Genomic DNA, 26,039 nt, shown 5'->3' with positions numbered 1-26,039 from the left:
GATACCTGATATTCTCCTCTGTCCTCTGCACAGAGGTTGTATAAGTATTCCCACACATACGTGCACATAATACACACACACCCTCCTGTTCCCCTAACCCAAGTGTGCTCTAGATCTGCTAAGAATTCAACCTAATTTGTTTCCCATTGCACCTGGGTCTATGGGACTTCTCTCTCGTCCTGCCTCCTTTCTGATGAATTAATTAGATAGTTGAAATCCATTCAATGAAATGCTCTCCCCCAAAAACCTATCTTAAAATACCTATAAAGCATCCAAGAAGGGATTGTCACGTGCCCAATAATGTGGAGGGGAAACACCCAGAAGAATGGTGAAAGCAGCAGTAGAGTTAAGGCAACAGCAATCAAACACAGACAGTTACCCCCCAAACCACATGGATTACCCCTGCAAACCACACGGATGACTTCAAGACAAATGAATGTGAATCTAATAAAACAAAATCACACAGCCAATCTTTTTAAATTTGAGATGATAATATAAGGAACAGAGCAAGAAAGGAAAAATAATTAAATAGGTCATTTTAATTAAACACTCCAGAAGCCCTGATTTTACAACCTCAACCCTCTATAAATATAGCTTCTCGTTGATAATTTAACCTGAACAGTTCAAGCTAAGACAATCTAACAAGTCCACTCATAATGGCTGTAAATTCCTCAGGTACGACAAAATTAAATGATCACCAACCACTCAATATGGAAGTTAGCGACTCTCTCAAGTCCCATCTTATCTTTAAAACATTACTGTCTTGACGGTCTCTCATTTTTAGTATGACTTTGGAATCTCTGAAAGCCTCACAGGACTCTCTGGGGACAGGGCTCACCAAAGATACCATGTGTTTAGAAGTCTGTCCACTTCGTCTGTGTTCATTCCCCAGGATTCGTGAAGAAAGTTGACCGGCCATGTGAGATCTTGAAATGGAGTAGCTACACAGGTCACTCCTACAGTCAGGTACCTGGTCAGGGATGTTAGCAGGAACCAGATTTAACTGAGCAACTAAAGTTAGGGCAGGTGAGAGGAGCAGAGCAAAGAATATTAATAAGGGAGTGCTTTTCAGGTGGGAGATAGTAGGGCCCAGCAATTCTGCCAAGAAGGCAAGTTGAAAATGAACAAGTGTGTGTGTGTGTGTGTGTGTGTGTGTGTCTGTCTGTCTGTCTGTCTGTCTGTCTTTTATTCATGGATTCAAGGAAAGCTGGGTGGGGGTTAGAAGTGCAACCCGCTCACGTAGCTTAGGCAAGGTAGTGAAAAGTTACACACAACGATCCCTCAGAATCTGCCCAGTGTAAATCCTAAGCCAGGAAGAAAGACCATGCAAAAGATAGAAGCCTGCACCTGCAGTAGGGTGCAGACTGTGCACGTACCATTTCCTTCTGCCCACCATGCCTCTGAGATGAACCAGGAAGCATAACTGTTGTCTTATGTCTGAGATCAAGATCGTGACTGCGGATGGTTCTTCCTCAAATCCCACTCCACATGCCTCCTTTAGAAATGTACCATTTAGCCAGGCAGGGGGTGATGCACATCTCTTATCCCAGCACCCAGGAGACAGAGGCAGGCAGATCTCTAAGTTTGAGGCCAGCCTGGTCTACAGAGCAAGTTTTAGGATAGCCAGGGCTACACACAGAGAAACCCTGCCTCAAAATTTCAAACGAAAACGAACAGAAAAGTTAGAGAAAGAAATACGCCGTGAAGCCAGTAGCTGGAGTCTTGATCATCTTAAAGGGACCTGGTTATCCTTCACATTTGACATATGGTCAGTCCATGGGAAGACACGAGCTTGCACACTTTAATATATCTTAAATTGGGATTCATAGAGTCTCGATAAGGCTCCATGAGTACTGAGGGCCTGATGGGTCATGGTGGACTGGCTGAACACACATGAACTTGACTCACATGGCTTTTCTAGACAGCTACAACCGATAAAACTTTTCATCCAAACTGCCTTTAAAGACAGCTTGGAGAAAACTGATTCCCTGGGTGTTATTTTCTGTTAGAATAGAATAGAGAAAATTTAGTGCATCAAAATATGTTAGAAAGGTGAGGAGACACAAGAAACTGGGTGGGCATGGGTTTCCTTAGGGCATTCCTCAGTGGATGAGGATAACAGACCTGAAAAGTGATTGGGAAAACCCAGCCTCTCCATGCAAACACATTCTTCATTTGTTTTGCATATGCCTCTTTTTCTGTGGGATGTACACGGTGATGCATGTAAGTGCATGGTGATGCACATGTATGTGTTATCAAGCCATCTAGACACTGACATAATTTAAACACAGCTCTATTATCTAAATACATCTCAGATAATCCTTTCACTAAGTTGCAAATAAAGTGTTCCACCCTGATTTGAAAGTTGTACATTACGTGCATGGATCAAATACCCATGATGTGCCCGCAAAATAAATATAAAATACCTGTTAGTTAAACATTTCGAGTAGGAAATTAAATTATGCATAACAGAAAAAGCAGGCTATGTCACCTAATTAGAAGAGAATTGTTCTTTATTGCTAGTACACAAAATATAGTAGCTTAAAGTTAAGAAAAATTTAAGCTTAATGAAACACAGCAGCAGTCCCCTGTTTGCAAGGTCTATAATTTTATTTGAATCCCTCTGATATTTCTTCCATACAACTCACAACCCAATCTCCATGTTCCAGTAAGACTGATGACCTCCCTGAAGTGACTCAGACATGTGGCAAAGAATGCTGGTGCTGGAGATGTTTACGTTTCTCTTTTTATTCCAGGGAACGTGACAAGATGACAAACCCAGGCCTTTGTAGTGATGTGAGCTCATGTGTACCAGTCACCACCGATGAACCCTGCTGGAACTGATGCATGCCACCTCCAGTCACTGGCGTAATAATTCAACTGAGCCTCAGAACCCTCTTCCTAATGGCCTAATGGGGACTCCTGGGACAATTTTGAGGAGTCACTGATAATCCTAGAAGGTCCCAGTACATAGCTGCCATCCTTGTTTGGTTGGAACAAAACACTGATTCTTATGGCTGCCTGCTGTGTTCTGCTGTGACTACAGGCTCTAACCATTTAGATGCTCTGCTCTGCTGTGAATACAAGCATTGAGATGTGGCATGTTTTGGTGCATTGGCATCATTGATACAGTAGTGATCTTGCCTCTTTCCCTGGTGCTTCTCCCAGCCACTCATATTCTCAGTCCTTCATTTCATCCTGTAGATCTACACACAAATGGCACATGCTCAGAGGAGGTTCCCTGACCTTCACGATGACCCAGTTCCTCTTCTTACTTACTTAACTACTTAACAATGGATTACCCTCAGTCTCGAGTTGAAGGCAAAATGTTCCCCACAGCCTCATGGTTCTACATTAGAGGCGTCCTTATTTGCCTGTTCATTTACTCACAATGAGATTCCTCCATGAGAAACACTAAACCCTTGTTTTCTCTACTGGTGTGCACTGCTGCGTCTCTGCCCACGCCCAGTACAAAGCAGAGTCTCCCAGTGAATCCGTGAATCAACCCACGATAGAAGTGATGCTGATTAAGCTGCTGTGCCATGCATGGTAGGCAAGACTAAGTTACAGATTCATGGAGCAGCATCCCAAAGCCCTAAGCATTGGCAAAAATTAGATTCCCCCATCTTTTCATTTGTTTTTTTTTTTCCTAGCATGCCCATCCATTCTTCCTGCACAAATTGGACGGGGTTCCCATTAGAGGACCGAGTTCAAGAATTACAAAGACCATAAACTACATCACTGATAGAACTTCAAACCCCAACAGAGGAAAATAGTTAACCAGGGGCTATCACATCTTCTCATTCATTCTCAAATACACTCCAAGTATGCTCTGCTGCTAGAAAGAAATGACCCCCCAAACGCTGACCACACTTAAAGTGCCCACTGCACACACTCTAGCAACTTGGGTAGCACAATTTTCATCTGAATGAAGAGCCTGTCAAGGCAAAGCAACTACAATGGATCTATTTACCACCTTCCTTCCTTCCATCCCAAATGCCCTCAGCTCTCCTAACTCCCAGATACCAACTAAGAAACAATCATGAAATGAACGGGCCAGAGTCTTGACACTCCCAGAGTTCCTAAGTGCAGAAATTAAACTTTATTCTTAGAGTTTATTTGACCTTCAGTAGCATCTAGCACTTTCATTTTCAGTGCTGGGCTTGGGCTTAGGGAAGATCCTGAAGCCGAGAAACATCCATTTCTTGTGACTTTCTTTAGTCCTAGCTATAGGAGCCAGAAATCAGAACTGAGTGCCTCCCGCCTACCTGGCTTCCAGAATACTATTGCATATGCTGGGCCAACAGTCCCCAGATTTTACTGCCAGAAGATTAATTGTGTGAGTTAGGTAGCGGCAAATAGCTTGGTACACAGAGAAATTATAGAAACCTTCCATCAGCTACGTACACCCCACAGATTCACATTGTTCATGTATATATTTAAAAATTTCGAGGCACCTTGGTTGTTGTTGGAATCTCCCAACTGAACCATGGATCTGATGTTATCATTTTTCTTAATGTTCATTAACGCTCCACTGACGGGCTGTTCCTTGAATCACAGGTCTCCAGATCCTTAACATCCCATCCCCCCACCCTCATGCTCCCAACCACCTCAAAGTACACAACATGAACACCAAAATCAATCAACACTCTGAAATCACTGCCTCCTCTGGTCCGACACCATGCGAGCGTCTTGCACTGTTGTAGCTCCAGTCTGCTTTCTGGTCCCATGACTGCCCTTGGAGCTCTGCCCTCCTCCAGCCTCTCCCTGGCATCCGTGTGGCTCCTTCAGTCAGTTCTAGTAGCACTTGACTTTTAAGAGTCATGTAATGGCTTTGACCTGAATAGACCGAGCTATCTGAAGTCTGTAATTCTCCCCCCAGTGTTCCAACCTTTCGCTCTGGGTTCTAAATGTTCCCTGCCATTTAAAAAATTGCCTCATGGACTACAATTAATTTAATGACAGAAGAAGTCGGGGTAGCTAACAGCCCAGGACAGCAATCACCTGTGGCACTCTAGTCAACTCCAGTTACCTCCACTAATGAAATGAGAGGAGAGATCAAGATAATGCAAAGCTATCCCAGCCAGAATTTCTAGAACTTTTGTGAGTGAAGCTCCCAACTTGAGGTCTGAAGTCCATTGTGACCTCAACTGACCTGCAGAAACTCACCCATTCAATTTGAGCCATCTGCTCTGAGGGGAAATGGCAAAAGCTGTAGATCAAATCAGATCAGGGGGAGCCGACTGAGTCCTCTATGCAGGAAAATGCTGGACATCTCTAGACATGAGCAGGGCCTCTACAGAACCGTAAAAGAAAAGCAAGCAGTGGCTGCTCTCCTCTGCAAGCTCTGCCTTTGAAAGAAAGGGTTAGTTATTTACCCCATGCTTTCTGGAAGATGCCAGATTGGACAACAGATGTAGCCTCCAAACTTTAGATCCTAGAATCAGAAAGGAAAGAGGGAGAGGGTAAGGGAGGGGGAGGGGAGGGCAGGGGAGGGAAGGGGCAGGAAGAGGGAGACAGGAGAGAGAGAATGAGAGTATCTACTGAGGAGTTGGGGGAGGGGTAGTAAGCAAGCTCCAGGGAACAGATCTTATGCCGTTTCTGGGTCTGTTTCTAATCTTTTTTGAATCATCATCCAACCTCTACTCCTTTAAGGGTTGTGACTTGGCTGCCTTTGGGGTGGCTGAGTCACATTTCATGATGGATTAGGAAGTGGTGCCATTTTCCATATCCTTCGGAGGACAGATGTTAGGAGCTAGTCAAACCTGGGTGACGTCAGTCCACGGTGCATAGTGTCTTTCAGAGAGACTCCGTATGTCTTCATCAATTCAGTGTTGTTATAAAGGAATATAAGGGGGTTGGGGATTTAGCTCAGTGGTAGAGTGCTTGCTAGGCAAGCGCAAGGCCCTGGGTTCAGTCCCCAGCTCCGGAAAAAAAAAAAAGGAATATAAGGAACCTGTAACCTAATAAAGAAAAAAGAGAATTGTCCCCACAGTGGTAGGGCCTGGGAACTCGGATGTCAAGGTGCCAGTGTTAAGTAAGGGCTTCTTACAGCTTCTTACAGCCCAGGAAAGTGAGTGCATGTGGAACAACAGAGGGCTGCTTCTCCAGCAGAACTACTCTCACAATAACTCTACTAGGATGAACCCACTCTCAAGACAATTCTGTTAACCCACTCAGGAGGGTGGAACCCCCGAGACCTAATCCACTCTTAAAGGGTCCAGCCTCCCAAACCATCAGACCATCAGTGACACTCAGATTCAACAAGGACTTCAGAGGGGACGCTCCAATCGTATGTTACAGTATAGCACCCAAGAAGGTGATTGGGAGAGGGTGAAACACCAAGCGGAAACGGCAGCCAGAGTGAATTAAAACCCTGAAGGCGATGATACAGCAGGGGCTTTTACCTGCATAACCACAAGGTCGGACTAATTCAGAGAGCCCACAGGTCCCCTGGAAGGGGACAAATGAGATGACCCAGGAAATAGAACCATGATGAAGCCTGAAGCTTTCTGAGCTGAGCCACGCCCTCTGAAATAGAGGAAACAAAGACACAGGAGGCCCAGAGCCCTTCAAGCCCTTCTTTAAACCGCATCTTATCGTGTAAACTACTGGCCCCAAAGGCAAAGAAATAAATATCCGATATTTTAATTGGCTAACAGCAGTCACTCTGTCTTAATAAAGATGGATATGAATAATCTTCCCAAAGTCTTATCTAAAGTTCAATAAAATAGTCCACCAGTTAGTCCTTTTCCATAGCTGGCACTGGGGGCTGACTCTTTTCTATGTGGGCAGTGCTAGGGATCAAGCCCAGAGCTTCCAGCACACTAGGTGCACTACCAGTGAGCCCTTAAATATGGTTCCTGTAGCACAGTGATTCTCAATCTTCCTAATACTCTGACCCTTTAATACAGTTCCTCACACTGTTGGTGACCCCCAACCATAAAATCATTTCGTTGCTACTTCATAACTGTCATTTTGCTAGTTAGGAATCATAATGTAACTATCTGATCTGCAGGATTTCTGATGTGAGACCCCCGTGAAAGGTTCATTTGGCCCCCAAAGGGGTCACGCCCCACGTGTTGAGTGCTGCTGCTGCTAGAGCAGAAGCTTCTACCTCACACTCTACCCCAGCCACCAGAAAGCTAAGCAGGAGTGAGTTAAGTTTCCCAAGGTCTTTTCATGTTCTTGACTCTGTTGCAGCTCTCATCTACTCAAAAACAACCCAAGCCCTAGGAGGTCTCAAATGGCAACCTTGTTTGGTTTGAAATTGATTAAAGAGAGAGCATATATTGTTTTTAGGACATCACAGAGGCTTACTTAAGCCCCAATGCAGCATTAGGTAACCTGTGATAATATGTGGCCATTTGATTCAAGGTAAATAAAACCTCAGCACTAATATTCCAGGAAAACAGCAATTCACGTTTCCTCTAGGTCAGCAGGATGGGTACCATTTTGCCAAGCACACAGGACGATATCCATCTGTTATCAAGGCACAATTTCTGAAGAGAATTAGTCTGCAAGCCAGCTCGGCCCTCACTAGATGCCTCTGAGTACACAAATGGGACGGTGATTCATCTTTTCAACCAGAGTGTGACTGGGGAAAAACGTTACATTGCTTTAATTTTACTTTCGTGCTGGGGAGGGGTGCGCATCTCCGCTACTCCTGAATGGGCGCCTCATTCAGCGCAGGGCGGGCGAGCAGAGGGGAAGCGGAACCATCAGCTTCCTTCATGAACAGCTGTTTCACGGGCTGATTACAGTCAGCAAATCTTCCTGCTGTGTCAGGGCCTGCCTGACTGCAACCTGAGAAGCCAAGACATTCCCAAGGCAGGTGGGACTGCAAAAACCAGCAGGAAGCCAAAAGAAACTTAGAAATTCAAGTCCCCAGGTGGCACCAACTGATCATCTCATGGCACAAATCCGGCCTCCTCCTTCTGTCCGAGGGTCGGACACCTGGAAAAACACTAATTATCCTTCCTTGTCATCAGCAGCATCAATGCCACAGGGTTACCCAAGGGCATTAATCAGCTCCCACCTGCATTCAGAGCAGCACCTGGTGGAGAACAAAGTGTGTGTGTGTGTGTGTGTGTGTGTGTGTGTGTGTGTGTGTGTGTGTGTGTGTGTGCGCCATGTGTGCACATGGAGACCAGGGGCCAATCCCAAGTGTCACTGGGCCCATGTCTACCTTGTTTTTTTGAGACAGGATCTCTCACTGATGTACACCAAGTAGGTTGGGCTGGCTGGCCAGAGAGCCCCAGGGATCTGCCTGCCTCTGCCTCCTCAGCTCTGAAATTACAAGCACATGCCACCACAGGTGGCTTTTTCAATCAGTTGGGTCTTCATGTTTGTATAGCAAGCTCTTTATCAACTGGACCCTCTTCCGAGCCCTCCCTGACTCCTTCCTAATTCCAATCCATTACTCTATGGGAGCTGATGGTGTCTATGTGTGCAACCATGCACCTTGCCAGCCTGGGAGCCGCCACACTGGAGACACCGCCCACTTAGTCACCGTCTTTTGCTTCTCATACTAATCTGCACATGATTCCCAATCCAAAGAGGATTCCAAAGACACTGTGAAGGGGATAGGCCCCACCCAACACCTGACATAAAGCATCAAAGTGATCTAGAAAAGCCTCGAGGCACTACAACACCTACATGTGTACAAAAATGACACCGAATATGAGCACACAAGCTTTGTTCCCATTTGTAAAACAGTAATCAAAGACAGAGCCAATCAAGACACCATTGACGGGAGCCTTAGCCGTTCCTTGTCTGTGTGCAGCAGCCGGGCATGTGCTCAGACACCATGAAATGTTTGACTTTCCCAGGCACACTAAGCCAAGTGGGGATCTCAACCAGCAAGTTCCTGGTGGCAAGGGACCATCAGTGAGAAATGAAACAGTGGTGTGGTGGCAAGGATTTGCAATCTCAGCATTCAGGAGGACGGTGACAGTGAAGCCAAATTTGGTCAGATAGATAGATAGATAGATAGATAGATAGATAGATAGATAGATAGATAGTCTCAGAGAGAGAGAGAGAGAGAGAGAGAGAGAGAAAGACAGAGACAGAGACAGAGACAGAGACAGAGACAGAGAGTAAGTTATCAGGAGATAGATAGTCTCAGAGAGAAAGAGAGAGAGAGAAAGAAAGAGAGAAAGTTATCAGGAGATAGATAGATAGATAGATAGATAGATAGATAGATAGATAGATAGATATCAGAAAGCAAAGTATTAATAAATAAAAATTGAAATACATAGCTCCACTGAATCTTAAGTGTGAACAAAGTCTATGTGGAGGAGTACGTGAATGTGGCAGGTATGTACATGTGTTTCTATGTATTCCTGTCTGCATGCTTAACCTATGTCCATCCAGAGCTCACCCTGTTTACTGACAAAGGCATGGCATAAGTGTGTCTTAAACAATCATCTTTAAAAATAGCGTTTCATCTTTGCTGTATTCTTATTTATCAAGAGTTATGTATAGCTTATCCTGTGTCACACTTTGCTTAAATTAAACATTAAATTATATTCCATGCCTGGTTCTGTTTATAAATTTTGATCGAGACACACAGTCATGCTCATTTATTTAAATATCATTATAGCTATTTTCTATTAAAATGGTTGTGGCAAGGCACACATAGCTCAAAACGCTGAAGGTACTGACCTGACCCCCGGGCTCTTTACGGAACATTGGTAATCTCTATCCCAAGTACCTGAGAGCTACATTTCACTTCCTCTTTTCGAAACCCTAATGGGCAGATACTTTTATAGGAAGAAATATTCTCAAGCATAGCAAATTAAAACATTATGATAGCAACTTCAGTACCTCATAAGGGGACTAGGAAAGTGTTAAAGAATTCACAGAATCCTTGGGAGTCTGCATCTAAGTCACTGTATGGACCATGGGCTCAGAAAGAAAAAAAAGGAAGGTAAGAAAAACAAAACAGTATCAGAAAACAAAACTAAAATAGAAGGTACTCAGCAGAGTCTAAGATGCTGTCTTGTAGTTAGGGTTGTGTCTCCTTAGTAGTAAATGATATGCAACACTTTTTGTATACTTGCTAAAAAATAGCCACTTGAATTTTGTTTTAAGAATCTATTCCCACTGTTAATTGGATTGCTAGGAATTTTTTGTTGCAGTTTTCTGAGTTGTTTATATATTCTAGTCAATTATTTGTAACAGCAAAGATATGGCACCAGCCCCCAAGGCTAGAAGCAAATGAGTGGATACAGAAACTGTGGTGTATATATACAATGGAGTATTACTCGGCCAGGAAAAATGAAGCCCTCATCTGCAGCAGCAGATAGATGTAACTGGAGAACATTGTGTTAACTGAATTAATCCAGATACGGAAAAACGAATGCTACATGCTTCTCTCGTATATGAAAGCTGAAAGTTCAATATGAAGTAACATTGTGACTTACAGAGGTTGGGAAGAGTGTGGAAGGGTGAATAGAAAGAGGGTGGAATTTATAATCAACACATGTTGGTCTAAAACAAAAAGGAAGCAAACCAGTGTTTATGAAGATAATCTGGTTAATATTTCCATGCACAGAAGACCAAAGAGGAGAAAAATGACTCAGAATTGTGATTTTCTGGCCTGATCATATAAAACTCTTAGAGCCTAAAGATCAAGTTGCTCTGTCGCCTCCCTGCTATCTACATGATGTCTACAAAGGACTCCCCACAAAAGCCTTGAGAGACAGTTAGCCAAACAATTCCACACGGAAAAACAGAGAGTAAAATAAAATTACTGACTGTTTACTATAAAATATACTAAGATAAACATGATCACCTGGGAAACACTTTAAATTTTTTTAAATACTCAAATACTTAAAAAACAAAATAAAATAAGGTTTAATAAGGCTGGACAGCAGTTAAGAGCACCATCTCCTCACACAGAGGATGCAAATTCAGTTCCCAGTACCATGTTGCAGCTCAGAACCACCTGTAACTGCTTTGTGAGGGCCCGGGGCCCTCTTGAGGCCTCCGTGGGCACTGCACACACATGTAGTGCATACACATTTATACAGGCAAAACATATACACATGAAAAAACATATACACATGAAATAAATATAAATACGTATTTTTAAAACTTTTTAAAGAAGGTAAAATACAAAAGAGAAACAGTAAAGTAATAGATAGATAGATAGATAGATAGAAATGTATACATGTTAATCATAAATTAATATATATTAAGGCAGAATTGAAATTAAATAGTCATATCAGCAAATAGAAATAAGCTAAAATGTTTAGTGTAAAATATTTTAAAGTTTCTACACAGAATAAACCTAACTCTGTAGTATATACATGAGATATGCTTTTAGTGACTAATTATAAAACTAAGGAGTGATTAAAATGTGCCAAGCCTGGAAAGGAAGGAAGGAAGGAAGGAAGGAAGGAGAAAAAAGACAGAAGAAAGGAAGGAAGGAAGGAAGGAAGGAAGGAAGGAAAGAAACACACCATAGATCATAATCTTGATATCAAAATAGACTTTAGTCCAAAAGCCACTCAGTGAGGCAAAGAATATGGTGTAATTCTAAAAGCTATTTTCACATGAAGATTTATCAATCTAGGCAGCAAATATCCCAGTAAGAAGTAAGAAGATATGTATATATCTATACATATATCTATATATCTATATATATCTGACACATCTGTCTCAGATAATATTGAACCATGGATCCAATAGAGCAAAGAGGCAAGGCTACAAAATCATAAGCAGAAAGTAGCCCTTTCACACAAATGTTAGATTCCACACTCTAATGAGAGAAAATACCTTCTTCTGAAGTAGACGTAGAACAAGAATAGATCACATACTTCAGTTCAAATCAATAGTTCCACACAATGGAAAAATAACTTACAGTACTGTTTAATTAAACTGCAAAGAGAGAGAAGAAAAGAAAATTGAAGGCATTAAAAAATAGGGAAATTACAAGACCTACTAGATATTGGGCAAAGGAGAAATACAAGCAGAAATTAAAAGAATTTGCAAAACAGTTACAATGTAAAACATTTACCTACCAATTCATGGGGTGCACTAAAGAAATGACTGGAGGAAATCTGTCATGCTGAACATCTACATCAATAAAAAAGGACAAAAATAAATTACAACTATAAAAAAACTTAAAAAGAAAATAAATTTAAGACCAAAATGTTATTTATAAACAACTTTATGCTAAAACAATGAGAATTTAGATCAAAGGAATTCTTCAATAAGTCAACTTATAAAATGTACACAAAAAAAATTTGGGGGGAAAATACAAAGAAACGGACAAGAAATGTGGTCATATACCAAACATTTTAGTGACTCATTAAAAAAATCTCAAATGTTTCTTCAAGGTGGGAACAGTTAGCTGAGGAAGAAAATGGAAGCAAGGGACAGAGGGTGGAATCTCCATACAGTTTTAGGTAGCACTGTTCACGCCAGCTACGTTACAGAAACAACCTAGCAGTCCCCCAGCAGAGGGATCTGCAAGAAAATGTGGGGTGTGTGTGTGTGTGTGTGTGTGTGTGTGTGTGTGTGTGTACAGTGGAATGCTTTTCATCCATCAAAACAAAAAAAAATATGAAATTATTCAATTTCAGGAAAATGGATGCCACTACAGAAAATCAGGATAAGATAATTAAGTCAATCTAGAAAAACAAACATCACATTTCTTCTCTTTTTCGGTGCCCTGGGTTTTATATAGATGCATAGAATCATGTACAGATGCCATGAAAATGGATGAAAGAATTTTAGAAGAAAAGAGAAGGCTAATAGGGAGTGGGGAGAAGGAGAAGGGGTTCTTGGAGTGTGAGAAGGACTGTGTTCAAAATGCATTGGTTACTGGCATGAATATGCCCTTACATAACCCAGTTTAATATGATAAAGATAAAATAAAAACAGAAAGAAGGAAGGAAAAGGGGGCCGTTTGTCAGGAAAACAGCACCCAGGTGCTGTGGACGCTTAAGAGAAAGGAGGTATTTCCTTTCCTTAAGAAGGGGGATGGCATTTGAACTCCTCATCAAACCACAAGAAAGCCAGCGCTTCCTCCTGGGCTCGTCACCCCTCACACCAGACTTCCTAGAAACCACAGACACCTCCGGGTCGAGGTTTCACTATTAGGCAGCTCTGTTCCCCGTCCAACTCCGCAGCAGAGCCATTCTCCCAGAACAAATTGCAAGCAGAGGATCCCGCTGCCGAAACAGAAAAGGCATCCAAACGGAAAGTGAAATTGCTGACCTTTTGGAGCCTCGTGCCTCAGAAGAAAACACTCATGTCTGACAAAGACTCGCTAATGTATGCTGGCTGGCTTCCGATTGCCCTCGCCAGCGTGTCCCCTCACTGTGCACCCTCTACGCCCCCCCTCCAGCCTTAAGATTTAATAGAACCATTCTGTACTGTACTGTCAGCTTCGCTGGGCTCTCTGGCCCTTACTTGAGTCCAGCCAGCTAAGGGGAACAGTAGTGTGAAATAGAAGGAAGGGCAGAAGACATGGTCAGAACCCTGCCCTCGCTCCCTGTAACATCGGGTATCTCTCCACACTGACCTCTGTCCCTGGACAATCTCCCCCACCCCCACAAACCCCTTTATCCACTGTTTTTTTTTCAGTCACCCCCATGGTTTTCTCTACTTTTTCTGATAATCTGAGAACAATTATAGATAAGCTCCCATCCTGTCCCATACCTCTGCTGGGCCTATGGTGCTACAGCACACTGGGAAACACACACCGGAGACTGAATAGAAATCAGGGCTTTGCAGCTCAGTCCACACGCTGGATCTCGGTAGTGGGGATCTGGCCTCCAGGATAAATTCAGCCTAGAATAATCTGAAAGTGGAATTAGGAAGAAAGAACTGTGTCCATCTTTGCTGGACACAGAAAACTGAGATTAACACCTACTGTGTATCAGTGCAGTATCTGCAAGATCTGTCTTGCATTTAGCAAGCATTCATTGTGAAGTGTCCTAGCAAGCACGTTAAGATTACCATGAAATTGTGTGCTTTCTTCCCATTGATTTTGTCTGTGCGGGTCAATAAAATAGTATCCCTTGCTATATTACTAGAATATTAACTTCTCTGTAGGTGGTGCCAGGAAGAAAAAGGGGGTTATATGTCCTCATCACTGTAGGCTGGCTTGCCCTTCATTCAGAGGGCTAAGTGGGCTTATAGATCTTTATATGAAATCCCTTTCTGTAGGTATCTGTTTCAATGCCCCAAATAGAAAGAAATCTGTAAAAACGAGTGACTATTTGACTATTGACCATTTAGTCAAGTCTGAATTTACTACCACTTTGTGGAGAGAGAGAGAGAGAGAGAGAGAGAGAGAGAGAGAGAGAGAGAGAGTTACACATCACAACCAAAGGTCCTAGGTTCTAAATGTAGACCAAGAACCTTAAGACTTACATAGTTTGAATGTCCAGATGTTTGTATTTACTGCCTATAAACAGGGCATAAGGCACTATTTTCACCCAAACATTATCCTAAAATGTAAATAATGTAATTTACACAAATGCATACAAGAACCTCACCGGCAGAGTATTGAAAGAAGAAATAGCTTCAAATGGGAAGAAATAGTGTAACGTAAGCCATTGCGTCCAAAGACCCGATGTTAATTGAAGGCTTGGCAGGGCTTCACGCGATGCATAGAGTTTGCCTCTGCCCTTTGCAGCGTGATTACGGAGGCGAGCCTAACAGAGCTCTAGTAATCATTCAAGAGCACAAGCAGGCACAGTTTGGACCTCAGAAGAATGTCATTAAGTTCAGCGCTGGAGTGATGGCACAGCGGGTAAAAACGCCTGCCGTGGAAGGTGGGGACCCGAGTTCAAACCCCCAGCACCTATGTAATAAACCAGGAATGGCCGCATATTCCTGAAACCACAGAGACAGGAAGACCAGTTTGCTGGCTACCAGTCTAGTTCAAGGTTCAGCGAGAGATGCATCCCAAGAAAATGAAGTTGAGGGGAATAGACCAAGACACCAGACCTTCTCCTCGGGCCTCAGCAGGCAGGCATAGACACATGTGTTCACATGCATGTTCACATACAAACATACACACATACACACACACCATAGATAGATATCTAGATAGAAGATAGATAGATAGATAGATAGATAGATAGATAGATAGATAGATAGATAGATAGATAGGCAGGCAAGCAGACAGACAGACAGACAGACAGAATATCAAGTGTTTCCTGAACCAGGTCAAAGAAGAGAGATGCCCAGCCTTCCTTCTGTCCTCCATCTCTCTGGTCTCGATTCACAGCAACCCAAAACTGTCACACAGCCCCTCCACCAACCTTGCTCACTATAATGGATTGTGCCCTCAAACCAAGCAAATACCTTCTCCTTTAACTTGTTTCTTACCCACTGGTCTCAGCGATGAGGAGTGAGGCCACCTCCATCGTGACTCCACCTTATCCTGTAAGTAGAGGAAAACCAGAAGAATCTAGCCCAACCCATTCTGCTTGCCCTCCTTTCCTCCCTGCTCCTCTGTGCTGAAGAGCAGCCACTCTTCTGTGTTGAGTTTACTAGGGACAAAGGAGCAAAGCCCATTGTGAGGGTCCCCAGAGCAAAGGAAGGAGACACCACGGATAAAGGTGCCCTGACACCAGACTGCCACTGTGAACTTCACCATCCCAAGGCTCTTCTGGGTGCACACACCTACTCACAGCACCATACAACACTCTACACACTTCAATGCAGACCCTCGGTTCAAGCTGGTGGTGCTGCCTGACCCCAGGACTTGGCCCCTGCCCATTGTCTCCCCGTATTCCCCCCATTTCTCTTTGTATCTTGAACCCCCCCAAGAGAGAGAAATGAGGAAAGTTTACCCTGTCTACTTGTCTACTTGTTCAAGGTCAGCTTTGAGTAACCCTGTTTCCTTCCACTAATTTCTATCTCCTGAGTCCTCACCACAGGCTATTTGCCTGGGAGGGGGATATAATATTGGCTCCAACAGATCATTTCAAATATACTTGAAAGGCTAACACATGTCACAGTTAAACCCCGCCTACAAGACTAAAAGAATATGTTGCAATACATAGAAAATGCCTACAAGATGAAATTATCATCAGTGTCCCTAACAGATTCCATTACTGCTCTATCCAGACCCAAGAGCTAGAGAGTCCCTCCTATCCATGCTCCACGATAACCAAGGAAGGGTGAAGCCATGTGACCGAGTGGAACAGCCTAATAGCTTGCACCCATAGGGCCTGTGTGCATACTCGGCAGCTGGTAGGAGGGTGGGATGTGGGAAGCAGGTCTGGTTAGTTCGTGGTGCATGGATTGGTAAGTAATGTATAGACACAGAGGGTGGAGATGAAGAAAAATGCATTTGGGAGCCAGGCAAGTTTATCACTTGTGCTAACTCATACAAGACTAGTTGCCTTATTTTCCAACTGATCCAAATATGCACGCTTTTGATACAAGATGCAAGGTTCCTGAGTAAGTAAGTAAAAAAAAAACAAAAAAAACAAAAAACAAACGGCAAACAGGAACAAGATGCTTCCCCGTCTTCGTTTGGAGTGGCATGGCGGCAGAAAGAAGCCCTGATTTAAAGCTGTCCACAGACTGATACAGTCTGAGCTTTCCAATGGCACCGCAACAAGATCAGCATCCACCGACAGAACCAGTCAGATAACTCTGCTGCTGCCACAGTCTCAGGAGGACAGAAGGGAGCTACAGCTGGCACTCAGAGCAACTATAGGAGCCATAAGATCAAAGTCACAAATCAGGAAGGACTTACCTTCTCTCTCATAAACTGAAAGAGCAAAGAGGGAAGAATTAATATTTCCCAAGCTTGCCGTGTCTGCTGAATGAAGGAGAATGCTATTTGGCTTGGGAGAATGGAGGAATAGAACCGTACCTGAGATAGAAATGTCGACAAGTATCTATTCATTCATGATTTCACTCATTCATAAGTCAGCCAGTGGTTATCAAATAACCAAAGACATGTCAAGGCTAGAACTCAGGGATAGGAGCTATGAGTAGATAGACAAATGGTAGATAGACAGACAGACACACATAGGATGGATAGATAGATAGATAGATAGATAGATAGATAGATAGATAGATAGACAGACAGACACATAGATGGGTAGATAGATGATAGATAGATAGATAGATAGATAGATAGATAGATAGATACACAGATGGGTAGACAGATGATAGATAGATAGATAGATAGATAGATAGATAGATAGATAGATAGATAGATAGACAGACAGACAGAGTGAGCAGAGTCCCTAGCAGATGGAAATCAATCTAGTTGCAGATGTAAAATGAACAGAAAAATACAATGAGATGAGTTTATATATAATCCTGAGATAAGGCACGGGTCACTGAGGAATCCCCAGATAACTACAGCTATAACGCCACCACCTTCTGAGAAAACCTACTCTGATCAGGCTTAACCCCCTGCTGCAGCTTGGCTACTCAGTGAGAAAGGCAAGGATTCCCAGGAGGGAGCGTGTCCTGAGTCCACTCAGAGAAACTGTTACTTTTACTTCACTCTAAACCCCTTTCCCTAACCCCTCAGTGGCCTGTCACTCTCACATGGTGGTGGTCCATCCCTCTCACGTGGCACACTAGGGTCTACAGAAGCTTCTGTAGTGCCTCTCCTCATTCCGAACAAATTAACTTACAGAAAAGTAAATGTAATTGTCTGCAAAGAAAATCCAGATACTGCTCCCAAAGGTCAAAGTCCCAAGGTCAGATCAAAGAAACAAAGAAGGCTGCACTGGAGAGAGACAGCTCAGTGCAGGGATTGCCCATCTACTATAACTTCTCCATGGCCCTGAGGCACTCCCTGTACCCCTGACCCTCCCTAGCTTCCCATAGATATCTATGACAGAAAAATGTTTCCCGGAGGCCAGCCTTGAATGAATCTATCTCCTGTTGGTAATAGAACAACAAACCCTTTAAACTCCGGGTGTCAGGGACTCTCTGTTTTTGATCTGTAGACCCAGGCTCTGCCTGGGTAACCTGCATTTCTAGTAGTTTTCAGGTGACACAGATATGGTTGGCATTGATGTCACTGTAGGACCCAGATCCCTTTTACACATTCTAGGTCTTGTCATAGACAAGTAACAATTCAGAGGGGAGCTGGCTCGATAGACAGCTCACTGGAGTGGGGACTGCCCTCAATAACAGGCCAGGCCAGCCCTGACTGGATACCAGGAAAGAGCAGTAAGAATCTACCAGAGCACGGGAGAAAGTACTGCTAAAATTGATTGAACTCACTACTTGTGCTAATGACATATTCCTTTCCCTATAAATAGCAAAAGTATGGGAAGAGCAGCTGTTGGCCTCGTCCTTGCTGACCTTGACTGCCTTGAACAATGGGGTCATCATTTCTCAGCCTGGCTACCTTTCTGCCAGCCTGCGCCATCTTGAACAGTCTCCACATAAGAACACTGGAAATGACTTGATGAATTTGGCTTATTGTTGTAAGTCTCAAAAGCACAGCCTCAGCCAGGGCCATTTGAAATAGTTTATACCTGACTTTTGACATCACGAACACTAATGAATTCTAGCAGACCCTAACCAGAGAGGGGCAGGCCTCCTCCGACAGTCTAGCGGATGGACTGCTATGACCGGTGCTTAAGATGAAGGCTTTCGATAGGTCTAAAACGCAAACCCCAGTGACTGTTACTGGTGCTAAGAAGTAAGGCTGTGATCAACTCAAACAAATGTCTGTGTTAAGTAAAACGTGGCTGTGACTGGTCCAGACAAGTGGCCATAACTGGTTCAAACTCCCTTTCCTGGGCTATATATGCCGATTGCTAATTCTCAGTTGGTGATTCAGCTAGGAGATACTCAACTGCTGCTGTCTGCCTCTGTGTTAAGGCGTTAGCCCAGTGAATCTCTAGGATGCTTTTTCTCTTGCTTACCTCCAGTAGTGTGGGCTGAGCTGGTAACCTCCAGTAGCGTGGTAACTGAGCCGAGTATGGTGGCAACATCAGAAGAGGAGTGACCCAGAGAGCTGGGGGGCTGGCAGGCAAGCTATGAAAGCAACGTGGCAGCCAGATGCATCTCAGCTGACCACATGGCAGGTCCCCAGCTCCCAAGGGGCCCGAGAAGGTGCCCCAGTCACTCCTGGTAGAGTTTGACACCCCAAGTCACTCCAGTCTAATGGGGTTGTGGAAGGAGTCAAGTGGTCGACCAACCAGCCCAGGAGCAATCACGGCAGGAAGAAGACATCAGGAGTAGACAAGAAGCCACAACGTGGTCTAGCTGCAAAAGCGCCAAGGCCAGCTTAGCTGACTGACACCTAAAGGAGAGGCAGTTAAGTCATTGAGGTAAACCAGGGCAGGGTAAAGGTTGCAGAAGTGGACAGGTGACAAGAGAGAGCTGAGAAAAAGGAGGGATAGAAAGCTAGAGGGAGCCAGAAAAGAGAAACTGCAGGGCGTGGTCTCCAGATTCCCAGAGTGCTGTGGGTCTCAGACCTCAGATTCAGAGTTCTATCATGAACCACTGCCAAAGGGTACCAAGTGGCTATGGTGTACAGCAAATCAGCAACACTTGTGACATTAAGTGCTGATACACAAGAGAGCCACGCGGGGACCTAACACTAGAGGGCGCCACTTGCTACTGCTCTGGCTGCCTCCTGATGCTGCTCGGTGAGACAGACCATCCAGAGATGGCACTTGAAGAACTGCTTCTTGTCGACACAAGATTTCTACCCAGAGGGCGCTAAAGACCCTCAGCCAGAAGGTTGCAAAGGGATGGAAAGGGAAAGGGCTATGTTCTGGGTTAGAAGCCAGAAAGCGAGTGAAACTCTACACGGAAAGCCCGCGGACCCCCAGCTCGGAAGAGCTGGCTTTGGGAGACACGTCAGGGCATACCTCACTGAAGGGGCACCTTCATATCTTGTCCTTAGGCACATTGCTTCTTTTCACCTTTTGGGTGTAGGCTGGTCCTTTTTAGGCTGCCTATTGGACAAGACCATAATGGTAACTCCCGTCGCTTTAGGAAGTATGAAAAATCTTGCCATGAAAGAATGAGAAGCCTGGGTCTAGGAACTAGAAAACCAACCGTAGGTAAGAAAAAAGGATAGAATCAAGGGTGAGAGTGTGATAGACCTTCCAGAAGCTCAGATCTTGGAGTCTTTCTGGGAATCATGCCCTATCCCCGTCCCCACCCCCACCCCCACCCCCAGCATCCCTGAGTGTGCCTCTCCCCTGGTCATGGACTATGACTGATCCTGATATTACTAGAGCGGTCAGTTATTTGCTACATGTGGTAAAGAACCAGTTTGTTTGTTGTTTCAAATACCTAACCATCTGGACAGTAGTGCTTTTGTATTTGGTTACTTTTCTCGTTGCTACAGCACCCTTGACAGGGAACAAGTTAAGGGGGGAAGGATTTACTCGGACTCACAGTTAGGAATATTCCATCATGGCTGGGAAAGCACAGTGCAGTTCATGGCAGCTGGGCTCTCTTGGTGGTGGCGGGAGTGTATGGCATCACCCCTGTGGGTCAGGAGGCTGGGACGTCATCCTCAAGGCCCATCTCTCAGACTCCAAGTGTTCAGAACCATGAACCTGTGGGGTTTTACAACAAAATCTTCATAACACTTTTGTGTTTAAAAAAATCATTCAAGAACCTATTTCATGTCAAACAAATTTGAGTGGAGGAAGAAGAGTCTAAAACCTTTCAACAAGTACACTTGAGAGTCCCAAAGGCATCAAAACAAACCCGAAACTGTCACAGCCAAGAGCGGCCTGAAGAAACATGACAGTGAAATATATCATGGTCTCCTAGATGTGTGGGACACCAATGGACAGAAGAGGAAGAAAAAGAAGAAGGAGAAAGAGAAGGAAGGAGGGGAACGAGAAGAAGAAAGGGAGAGAGAGAGAAAGAAAGAAAAGAAGGATAGAAACAAAGAAAGAAACAAAGAAACAAAGAAAATATGAAAGACCTGTGGACTTGATTAGTAGCAATGAACTGATACTGGTCTAGTAACATGAGAAACTGTATAAGATCCGTATGAGACAGTAACAAGAAGAGCATGATGTAAGGGGTGGGGAGTACCTGAGAACTATGCTAACCTTGACATATTTCTATGAATCTAAAACCCCTTTAAAATAATAGAATTTATATAGAAAAGCACTAAAAATATAAATTACAGAAAAAATAACTAAGATGAACAAAAAAAAAAGGATCCGAATATATGACCCTGGGTGGATACAAAATTATATTTCAACAGTGTCCAGGAACAAAGAAGGGAACAGCCACCCTCTATATACCTTTCCAATAGAACTGTAAATAAAGTGCACATACGGGTGAGTAGGCCACGAGTTCTCAATACCCTTGTGCCATTTGTCATTGCAATGAAATAAAGAGCCGTGTCCAAGAGTTCAAGTCCCCACACTGCACAAACACCTACACTATTAAAGTTCATAACATGAAATGCGGCCATGGTTTTTGCTTGTCAGCATCTGATCGGGCTTTGCTCTTGGTGCTTCTCACGGGTGATGCCCAAATGTTGGGTTTTATTTTGATAACACCAGCAGCAGAGAAATCCATTTTATAGAAGTACTTTGACAACGGGATCGCATGACTTTCAAGGATGTGTTAGCGAGCGCCATTTTTTTTTTAATGTTCACTCTTTATCCAAAACAAAGGTAACACAGAGGTTTGTTTTTAGTATTTGTTTCCCGCATTGTAATTCCAGCCTCTCATCATGTCACCCGAAGATTTTTCGCCTGTGACATTAAAGATGAAATGATTTCTCAATTAAAGAAATGGACGTGAGAGCAAGGGTAGTTTTTTCTTTTAATGGGTAATAATATGAGAATATTCTATGAAAGTTTATAAAGTGAGACAGGCAGGGAGATGCATACTTGTCACCCCAGAATTCAGAGGCCAGCCCGGGCCCTATCATGAGAACTCAGCTGAGACATCTAACAAAAAACAACAAAAAAAGAATCCATATGGTCTTGGCTGATAACCTTTTGCAGTTTTGGAATATCAAGATTGTGATTTATCTGATAATTGCTGTGAAACCACCGACCATGTCATAATGATCTGTAGAAACTGCTCTTCCTGGCTTTTAACTCTTGTCTTCGCCTTTGATCTTGTCTGCCACTGAAAGGCTGTCCCCTTCCTACAGACTTACTAGGGTTGCTATGATATCACACACAGCTGACAGATGAACACCCCTTATCCTCTTATCACAAAGATAAACCATGACAGCTTTCTTATCTCACAGAACTACGGTCTGGATCGAACCTTCTCAACAGGGCTGCGTGGCCATTGTACTGTGATAGCCTCTTATCACAAAGATAAGCCATGACAGCTTCCTTATCTCATAGAACTACGGTCTGGATCGAGCCTTCTCAACAGGGCTGCGTGGCCACTGTGCTGTGATATACAACGAGTTCTCCCCTTTTCATCACAGTAAATAAAATTTATTTATAAGCTTATATATTTATAAAAATATGATTTAATCGCAATAAACGTAAGCATCTAAAATGTAGTTTATTATCTCTTACTTCATTTGAAATTTTGCCTGGTAGTTCTATTCATAACAAAATTTTCTCCAAAAAAGAAAAAAAATTGTTGGTTTTCATTCCAGCTCAGGGGCCTTGAATCTGGCAGCCAGAACGTTTTCTTTTCATTGCAGTTGCGACCTGAGAACCCACTTCTACATAAAACTTAAACTCTAAACTCTACTTAACAGCCCATCAGAAATGCATGCAGTTGGCTGTAACTGCAAGTGTCAACAATGAAGCTGAAATAGATTTTAGGAAAAATTTGCCAGGTTTGTTCTTTGAGTCGGTCTTTAGATCCCTTCCAGTTTATAAATGCACTGAGCACACGCTCCTGGAGCGTCATGGAGACGCTGCTTCGTTACAGGTTCATAGAGCACTATCAAGCAAAGACCTCAGAAACAGCGCCAATCTTCTATGTGTTCTAATGTCAGTGACGCGAACTTTATGCATAAAACGTTGATTCTTCCTGGTTTCCATGTTCTGAATCCAGTAAGTTTTTCAAGAATTCTCTTGAATTTGACCTTTTTTTTTTTCTGTATGCTTCCTATGTAAACACCAATTACATTTTGGTAGTCTTTCTTTTCTAGTCACTAGTACCACTCTGAAAATAAAATCCAATGATATATAAAATTGTGACCAATTAAAGGATCCCGGGAACGAAAGATTGAGTCGATATCCTAAATGCATAGAATAAATAAGAAAATTCATCCTCTCGTTTCAACAAAGGTGGAAAGGACATTTGACAACTTCCATTCATTCTTGGCGAGTACATACCCTGCATGTGCATATGTGCACCGTGTGTGTTTCTGATGTCTAGGGAGTCCAGAAGGCATTGGATCTCCTGGAACTGGAGTTATAGGTGGGTGTGAGCTACAGAGTGCGCTAAGAATTGGACCTAAGTCCTCTGTAAAAGCAGCAAGTGCTCTTAATTGTTGAGCCATCTCTCCAGGCCCCAGGTTATTTGCCCTTCTGAGTAATTCATGTGTACTTAAGATATTCAATATTGGAAACATGCTGACACATATAAATAAATATATATACACTTAAGTTACACTAGTCATATATATTTCAATAAAATGAGGCTCTTGTATATTGAACTATCACAATGTAACCCAAAACTATGTGCAATCATTGTGCCAGTAGGTTACAAGAAAAAAGGCAAGAAGGTGTGGGGGTTAGAGGTGTCGGGGGGAAATGGGAAGTGAGACTTAGGGATGGACACGATCAAGGTAAATCGTTTATGTGTATGAAATTTTCTAAGAAGCAATAAAGCATAAAATGTTAAAATAAATGTAAGGCAGATTGCATCATGATTTTTATTTCATTTCAAAGAGGCAGATTGCATCATGATTTTTATTTCATTTCAAAGTTGTTTTAAACTTAAAGCAAACAATAGCTAGACCACAGCCATTCGTCCCCTGAGTATTCCACAGAAACATTCTACAGACATAGGCAGAAGACAGAAAGCAAAGTTCAAGTTGACAGATCGTGTGAAGCAAACATTCTCTCTTCACTCCCAGCCCTAATCTCACCCTGTGATTTCTTTTTCATATATCACAATGCTAAAACACTAAAAGCCACATGCTTAACTTTGACCCACCCTCCTTTCCACCCCAACCTCAGTATTCCGTATGTCTGGAATCCATAACATACAACATATGCTAACTCTAGAGATGTGTGCCAACAAAGGCCAAGTGATAAGAGAAGTAAGAAGGATCATAAAGTTGGCTCAGTGTGGAGGTGTGTTTTCTGTGAAAACAGAGGATCTGAGTTCCAATCCCCAGTACCCATGTTAGAAAGCTGGCTACGGCTGAGTGAACCTGTAATTCCGGTATTCGTGGAAACAGATCTCGGAAGCCCACTGCCTGGCCAGTCTAGCAGAAATAGCAAGTTCAAGAGAGACCCTGTCTCAAAACATAAGCTAAAAAGCAAAATGGAAGACATTCAACAACCTCCTGTGACTTCCATATATAACTGTGCAGTAGCATTTGCCCACATATATGTATATATACCATATACCATATACTACACTGTAAGTGGTGAGAGAGAGAGAGAGAGAGAGAGAGGGAGACATATGCAGGTAGGCAGGCAAGCAGACAGACAGACAGATAGACAGACAGGCAGACAGGCAGACAGACAGGCAGGCAGACAGACAGACACACAGGCAGGAAGGCATGCAGACAGATAGACGAATAAGCAGGCTGGCATGCAGATAGACAGACAGGCAGGAAGGCTGGTAGACAGACATACAGACAGGCAAGCAAACAGACAGACAGACAGACAGGCAAACAGACAGACAGGCAGGCAGGCAGGCAGACAGACACACAGGCAGGCAGGCAGGCAGGCAAAGAGGACATGGAGGCATAAGGGGCACTCCCAGTCCTGGTGTTTTATTAATCGGGATGTTCAGAAGTTGTCCCCCCCCCCACACACACACACACCACTGTGCTCAGGTCAGGATCCACATTTGTGCTACAAACATTCCCACTCCATTTAATTCCATTTTAAGCGCTGTGATATAAAGGCAATAGTGAGATACAAGCCACTCGGTGGTCTGCTTGCCTCACACATGCTCTCTCACATTTGGTCCTTGCCAAACATCTCTATTATCTTAGCTCATATCAGCCTCTAAGCCTTGTAGACTGGGCTAAGCCATCCGAAAATGTCACGCCTTTATGGTTCCGTGTGTACAAGGGTGACTGTCACAAGTCAGACAAGCATTTACTTCAAAGTCTTGAAAAATCTGACTTCAAAAGTCACCTCATTCAAAAATAAAATACCACCTTACCTAGTAAATGATATTTTACATTCTTTAAATACATTTTTATATCATAAAATGTCCCTTTTTAAACATCTCTACCTGACTGGGGGTCAGGGAACCTTCCTTCCCCACCTCTTCTTCTGCTAACTTCTCTCCAACCTCCCTGAGGCATTCTTTTACATCCTTGAAGTCTAAACTTCAGACTGATACAGACTGAAAACAGTAAAATTACCCAGCAGGGAGGCCTTGTCAAGCTCTCCAAAACATTCATGCTCAGCCACCCTCAGGAGGCATCCCAGACCAGCTCTGGACAGCATGGGCTGACAGACCACAGTCCTTTTCTATGCATGAGAACTGAGACACTGACCTCAGTGCAGTTTAGAAGAAACCGAAGAGTGCTGAAGAGTGCTGTCGCCTGTTACTGACATTTCAGTCTCCCCGTCTCTACTCAATGTTTGCCCATTGTGTGTGTGCCCAGCCCCACACACAGCTCATTGTCACATCCTGCATTCTTCCTGTCCTCTCCCGTCTGGGCTGCCTTCACCCGTCCCTCAAAGCCTCTTAGTCACCCCAGCAGAACAGACACCGGTGACCACAGACCCTCTGTGGACAACCACAACTGTCATCATGAGACAGCGTATTCTGGCTGAGGCTGCTTCACTGTTCTAATATATTTTTTTATTTCTGAGTGGAAAAAGTAAGTCTTACTTTTCATAGACCCTTCTATTGTCGTTTTTAAATCCTACGATTAGGGAAATCTGGGTGCTCCACAGATGTCCCACAAATGCCTC

At 43.4% G+C, this 26,039-nt stretch overlaps 1 non-coding gene across 50 annotated transcripts in view; it reads right to left on the bottom strand.

The window, feature by feature from the left end:
• The window catches only part of LOC102555798 (uncharacterized), a 97,395-nt gene extending 71,572 nt beyond the window's left edge, over positions 1-25,823 (bottom strand). For 7 of the 50 annotated variants that reach the window (XR_015635716.1, XR_015635704.1, XR_015635717.1 and 4 more), the window contains exons 1-4: positions 25,616-25,784; positions 20,371-20,534; positions 19,836-19,922; positions 18,882-19,261 (exon numbers count right to left, since the gene is read on the bottom strand). This is a non-coding gene — a transcript (uncharacterized LOC102555798). Of the gene's footprint in view, positions 1-2,497; positions 3,207-5,169; positions 7,968-8,188; positions 8,290-11,784; positions 11,887-12,029; positions 13,185-13,674; positions 13,817-15,354; positions 15,410-18,881; positions 19,262-19,835; positions 19,923-20,370; positions 20,535-25,615 lie in introns of those variants that run through there. The other 43 variants (XR_015635738.1, XR_015635732.1, XR_015635739.1 and 40 more) reach the window with 34 other exon arrangements.
• Positions 25,824-26,039: the final 216 nt, after the last annotated feature.

The sequence above is a fragment of the Rattus norvegicus genome, chromosome 13, assembly GCF_021556685.1.
Source record: "Rattus norvegicus strain SHRSP/BbbUtx chromosome 13, alternate assembly SHRSP_T2T, whole genome shotgun sequence".
Taxonomy (NCBI): Eukaryota; Metazoa; Chordata; class Mammalia; order Rodentia; family Muridae; genus Rattus; species Rattus norvegicus.
This window is presented reverse-complemented; position numbering and strand designations above follow the sequence as displayed.